Source organism: Propithecus coquereli, unplaced genomic scaffold, assembly GCF_000956105.1.
Source record: "Propithecus coquereli isolate 6110/MARCELLA unplaced genomic scaffold, Pcoq_1.0 Scaffold164, whole genome shotgun sequence".
Lineage (NCBI taxonomy): Eukaryota > Metazoa > Chordata > Mammalia > Primates > Indriidae > Propithecus > Propithecus coquereli.
Window position 1 is genome coordinate 3,022,903 of NW_012140969.1, and position 6,912 is coordinate 3,029,814.

Sequence of the window (6,912 nt, forward strand, 5' to 3'; positions counted from 1 at the left end):
TCGAGACCAGCCTGAGCAAGAGTGAGACCCCGTCTCTACCAAAAATAGAAAGAAATTAGCTGGACAACTAAAAATATATAGAAAAAAAAAAAGCTGGCCTCAGCTTGGAGCCACTGGCTTCAGGCTCTGCTGCCCACTGCGGGGTGTTCACCTGCTTCTCACCAACATGGATCAGTTAAATGGGACAAAGACCCGCAATCCCAGTGTCTGAATAAGACACCAGCAGGGCCCCTGCTTTCCTTTCCGTGTTTATGGATAAAGTAGAGAAGGAAAAGTCTAAGATAATTTAATTGCATTAAAGCATTCCAGATCGCAAATGTGGCTGCTCAGGTATCTGAGTTGAGACACAGCGACACTGTGGGGTGGGGCAGGCCAGGAAGGGGATGCAGAGCCCCATGGAGTGGCATCGGAACAGGATGGTGGTCTGGGCCCTGCAGCTGAACTGGCTCTATTTCTCCGCCTAGAGCAGGTCTAGCTGGGGGCTCTCGGAATGAGCCCTGCTGTGAGTTCGGAGCTTTGTGTTCAGCGGGGTCTGGGGGAAGATTGTGATGGCGGTGTCTATGGGGTCCCAGGCTGTGGGAGCTGATGTGGGATCCGCATTAATTAAAGAATAGCTGGATAATTAGTAGGATCGTCACTATTACAAGAAACTTTAGATGGCTACAGGAGCGAATAAGTAGGCTGGGCTGGTGGCTCATGCCTGTAACCCCAGCACTTTGGGCAGCTGAGCCTTGGAAGTCACCAGCCTGGGCAACATAGCGAGACTCAGACTCTACGAAAAAAGAAAAAGGAAAAAATTAAATCAGGGCGTGGTGGTGCACACATGTAGTCCCAGCTACTGGAGAGGCTGAGGTAGGAGCATCCCTTGAGCCCTGGATTTGGAGGCCGCAGTGATCTAGGGTTGTGCTAGCCTGGATGACACAGTGAGACCTTGTCTGCAAAAAAAAAGGGGGGGGGTTGGAGTAAGGTAACTAGAAACAGTAATTTTTCTCAAGTAAGAAAGCCATTTCTTTAGAGTATTTAATCATCTGTGATTTGTTCAGAAATTTTTCCCATGAAGGCCTCTGATCTCTCTACCCCATAGGAGACTAATTCTAGAAGCCAAAATGACTGTTTGCTACTGCCAGTTCACAAACACACATTCACGAGTTAGATGTGTCTCCTTCTTAACCCCAGAAGTAGAATGGAGAGTCTGCACAAAGAACAGACATGATCCAACCGTCATTTCCATCATTACAGTCATTACCCGTGAAGAGGAAAGAGAGCAGGATGGGTTTTCTAGAGAACAGAGTCACAAAGCCTCTGGGAGGTACAAGGATTGCAGTTAAGTCAGGTCCCAGTATAGGGATTTTTCCATCCTGAATAAAAGGACAGGAGGAAATGTGACCTGAAGACTGTTAGGGGCTGTGAAAACGAGCAATTTGAAATCTAAGGTGTTGGAACTCTAAATTATTTTAAACCCAAAAATTTGATCTGAGTCAAGGTGACAGGTAACTGTAACCTATTGAGCTCTAACCTGGGTTTCTCTGATTAGAGATCAGCCTTCTTCCTTACCTACATAGTTTGGTAAAATGTAAATGACTGGGAACAGTCAGGAAAGACCAATTCCCTCTTTACTGATGCCCTTCACTATAGATTAACTTTCTCACAGGAAGACTTCATGGTGATCACATTGTCTTAAAATGGAATGTTAAAAACACTCTCTTATCTTTCAAAGGAAATGAAAACCAGTTGTAAAGGAAACAAATATTAACAAACCCACATGGAGGGTTTACTGTTGCACACAGAAAACCAATAGCTGAGACAGAGGAGGATTGTCAAAGAAAAAAGGAATTACTGCAAGAGATATTCAACTAGGAGGTGGAGGGTATGTACTGCCTCCATTGGCCACCCCCTACCAACAGGGGCAAGGGTTTTTCTGGAGGTGAAATGAACAAAGCATGGGGGGAGTGAGCATCATTACATGTTTGGGGTGGAGTGCAGGACACGCAAGTGCAGTGAGAAATCATGCTAGTACATACATCCCATGATCAAAAAAATGGGAGATAAGTCCTCCCAGCGCGTGACTTTTAGTAGTTTAATGAACTAGGGGTTAATATTGGTCATTCTTTCAGCTTTGTGTGCAGGTGGGATGCGAGGAGGAAGCTGCTTGGGTGTGATCTGTAGTGGGTGTCCCTTATCCTGTCTTTTTTTTTTTTTTTTTTGAGACAGAGTCTCGCTTTGTTGCCCGGGCTAGAGTGAGTGCCGTGGCGTCAGCCTAGCTCACAGCAACCTCAAACTCCTGGGCTCAAGCAATCCTTCTGCCTCAGCCTCCTGAGTAGCTGGGACTACAGGCATGCGCCACCATGCCCGGCTAATTTTTTCTATATATTTTTAGTTGTCTGATTAATTTCTTTCTATTTTTAGTAGAGATGGGGTCTCCCTCTTGCTCAGGCTGGTCTCAAACTCCTGAGCTCAAGCGATCCTCCCGCCTCGGCCTCCCAGAGTTGTTGTTGTTTTTTGAGACAAGAGTCTCGTTCTGTCGGCCGCTCTAGAGTGCAGTGGCGTCATCGTAGCTCACTGCAGCCTCAAACTCCTGGCCTCAAGCGATCCTCCTGCCTCAGCCTCCAACTCCTGGCCTCAAGCGATCCTCCTGCCTCAGCCTCCAGAGTAAGTAGCTGGGGGTACAGGCATGGGCCACCACACCCAGCTAAATTTTTCTATTTTCTGTAGAGACGGGTCTCGCTCTTGCTCAGTTTTGTCTGGGACACCTGGCTTCAAGTGATCCTCCCGCCTTGGCCTCCCAAAGTGTTAGGATCACAGGTGTGAGGCACTGCCCCCGGCCTGGAAGTCTTTTAATACAGTTAAATTATCTTAAAAATTACCTCCTCCTCTACTTTGTACACAAACACAGGAGGAAAGCAGGGGCACTGCTGGTGTCTAACACTGGGATTGTGGGTCTTTGTCCCATTTCACTGATCCATGTTGGTGAGAAGCAGGAGAGAACTGTGCAGTAGGCAGCAGAGCCTGAGGCCAGTTGCTCCGAGCTGAGGCCAGTCTGGAGGCTGCAAAGGGAGGGACATGGGCCTCCTCTTCCTCTCCCCAGGCAGCCTGGCCTCCCTGCAGGGGCCTCCAGTTGCCCAGGACAGATACAGCAGGAATGTGGACTCTGAGAAGCCCCAGAGCATTGAACAGCAGGGGACCCATGTGCAGATGCGGTTCTGAGCTTTCTGGGATTACATCTCTTGTGCCTGGTGTTAGGGACAGAAAAACAAGTGAGAGGTAATGGAAATCAGAAAAACAGAAAGGAGAAAGCAGTGATAGAAAAACAATAAGGAGGAAATGGTTGCAGAAAAATAAAAAGAGGGAACCGTTATTTCGGTCTTAAAGAATGGGGTAATTAGGCTACTGAACACTGACCACCAGTCAGGGAATGGCAAAAACACCATAAACAGCTTAGGGCACTTCCCCCACCAAACGTATATTAGAAAGAATCACTGAAACATAACCTTTAAGTCATATGCATACCTGGAAAGAATTCAGTCCCCCAAACAGTGACATATAGTTATGAATAATTGTGACTATCCCTTACCTAAACTTATAAAAGGGAAAACACAGAAGTACACAGTGTCTTCTCCCCTCGCGGAGACAGATCCATTTCCTCTTAGGAAATGTACTTTCGCTTTGCACCCTTAAACTTTACTTGCAATAAATTTTTCATGCATACTTGCTGAGTGTCCGTCATCTCTCTCCGTCGCGCGGGCCATGGCTTGTGATTCTTCCAAGCCAAGAACTGGGGCAACGCTTCAAAGTCCAGCCGTGGACTGAACCGTAACACCTCGGATGGTTACTTCTGGTGCCTGGGGCAGTTTTCTGGACCGTGGTTTTGGTATGCATAGGGTCGCTGCAGGCAGGCTGTAATTTCTTTTTTTGTCTTTTCCTTTCTTTTTTTATACCAGGTCTTGTTTTGTTACCTTGGCTAGAGTGCAGTGGTGTCATCATAGCTCACAGCAACCTCAAACTCCTGGACTCAAGCGATCCTCCTGCCTCAGCCTCCTGAGTAGCTGGGACCACGGGCACACGGCACCATGCTCGGCTACTTTTTTTTTCCTTTGTGTAGACACAGGGTCTCGCTATGTTGCCCAGGCTGATCCTAAACTCCTGGGCTCAAGCGATCCTCCCCCCTCGGCCTCCCAAAGCGCTAGGATTACAGGCGTGAGCCATCATGCCTGGCCTTTAAATTCTCTATATTAAGAAAATCTGTCAAGGTCAGTCTCAAAGAAAGAGTTGTTTGGGATGCCTCTTGGAGAAAGGGTTTATGAATTTGACAGTTTATTTAGGTTAGAACCTTAAATTGACTCCAAGTGAGAGTTTCTTGCTTGTGAAAATGAAAGATTTGAAGGAGGGACCGTTTCCACATTGTGACAAGGGGACAGAGGGATATGTGAGGAAGCCTTGGCCGTGCCTCATCCCAAATTCCTATTTCCAGGAGGACATCGGGCCCTCTGTCCTGTCCCAGTCTTGCCTGGCCTAGTGTGGGGTCTCCTCCTGCTCTGAGGCGACAGGGTCCCGGCGCTGGACATGAGTCCTAGGGCGCCATCCAATCAGGGGCGCCGGGGCGGGGCCTGCGCGCTGTCCATTCAAATGCGCCGCGGGAAGGAGGAGGCGACCTCCAAGCTCCCTCCAGCCCGGTGTGTGTCGCGCCCCCGGCGATCCGGGTCCCATCTTCGCTGCTTCGAGAGGCTGCAGGTGCCTCCACCACAGATCCTGTCGCGCCGCCACCTACCCTGTGACCTGCACTGATCTCAGGAGCCGTAGAGAGGACGCCGGGACACCTGGAAGCCCGGAAATGGTGAGTGTGCGGGGCCGGGGTCCCCAGATCAGGAGGAGGGGCTGGTTGGAACCGGCTGGAACCGGCTGTGGCGGGACCCGGGCCTCCCCGCGGTCCGCTCCGGAGTCCGCGGACCCGAGTCGCCGCTGGCGCAGCTCGGCCCTCGGTCCCTCCGGCCTGCGGGGTGAAGCTGGGCCATCAGCCGGGCCCCCGGGCGTCCTGTCCCGTTCCTGCGCGGCGACCTCGGCCTCGGCCTCGGCCGCGGAGCCCTGTCTGGACAGCCCCGCGTGGCCCCAGATTGTGCGGTGACGGGGGGAGGGTCATCGGGGGAGGGTCCTGATTGGTTGTTATGGAAACCGCAAGAGCTTTTCCGGCTAGGTCTGTTTGTTCGCCGCACTGAGGGCCAGTTACTAAGCCAAGGAGAATTGCCAAGGAAGAAAGGAATTTTTCATAGGAAAGACGTCCTTACGGAGAGCGGGACAAGTTGCCTCAAATCTCTGTCTCCGAAAGTGGGGTGGGGGTAACGTGATTTGGGGCAGGTTGTGGGGGAAGATGAGTCTTGGCGCCAAGATGTCTGCGCGGGGACCTTCGGAATCTCAACTCCTTTGTTTTGCAGAAATTCCGCCATTTCTGGAAAACAACCCAAAAAGGTCCGGTGGTTAGTTAAGGGGGAAGACTACAAAAGATCACACATGGGTCGTTCAAATTTGTTCATAGAGCCGGTTACAGATATGTGGGGTTCCCGAGTGACGGGGGTGGGGGAACTGTGGTTTGTGGGGCCCCCAGTCCCTCCTTATTCCTGTTAAAAATTCAACTGAAGCACTGTTAAAAATTAAGAAGTTTATTTGGGCAAACAGTGGTTCATGAATGAGAAAAATGCCAGTCGTGGTTTGTGGTGTGTGGTGCAAGGAAAGGCTTTTATAAGGTGCAGTAGGGGCCGACCCAGGTTAAGTACTTGATTGGTTACGGTTATGTTGTCGCCCTATTTGAATTTGTCAACCTGAAATAAGCTGTCTTTTGTGAAAAGAGATTGCTCTGAAAACTTGTTACAAAATGTCAAGATAGGCTTTAATCAATACAATTGCAATATGGGTCACAAGAACTACAGTAGCAGAGAGAGATTAAACTCAAACTTGATTGCAACTGCCAGTATTAAAATTATAGCCAAGGGACAAGGTGAGGGAAAGAATGGAACGTGGTTAGGTAGGAAGAGTCAAGGAAGATAAGCTTGATTAATTATGACAGATGAGGGAAAGGATACTTGATTGAATATCAAGCATGGGGGATTCTCTTCTAAGAGTGCCTTGGAAGGACTCTTGCTGTAACTAGGCTCTGCAGGACAAGGTGACAGCCTGTCAAGAAGGGGGTTCTCAGGAGCCTGACTCAAGTTTGATCAAGGAGAGAGTCCTCGAGACCCCTAGCCTAGTTCTTCCTAGGCCTGACAATAAATCCCTAAATTTCTGATTTCACCCTCACATTCCAAAACACTAACTTCCCCTCTCCAATTAACATCATTGTGAACTATGTGTCCTCCATGCTACATTTGGAACAGCTGCAGTATTTTCATTACAATTTTTCCAAAAAGGAGTAAATGATTCTATTTAAAAGTTTTCAATTTTGTTTATATGAATAGTTTTGATGAGAGGAAAGCACTGAAAAACTACCTGAAACTGCATTGTGTAAAATGGGCCAGGCGCGGTGGCTCACGCCTGTAATCCTGGCACTCTGGGAGGTCGAGGCAGGAGGATCTCTTGAGGTCAGGAGTTTGAGACCAGCCTGAACGAGAGTGAGACCCTGTCTCTAGTAAAAATAGAAAAAATTAGCCAGGTGTGGTCTCATGTACCTGTAATCCCAGCTACTTAGCTACTTGGGAGGCTGAGGCAGGAGGATCTCTTGAGCCCAGGAGTTTGAGGTTGCTGTGAGCTATGGTGATGCCACTGTGCTCTAACTGGGGCGACGGAGTGAGACTCTGTCTCAAAAAAAAAAAAAAAAAAAAAAAAGTTGTGAAATACTTGAGCCTAATGATTTGTGACGTTGAGAGCATCCTTTCATGTGCTTATGGCCATTTGTGTATGACTCAGAGAAATGTCATTAAAATCCTT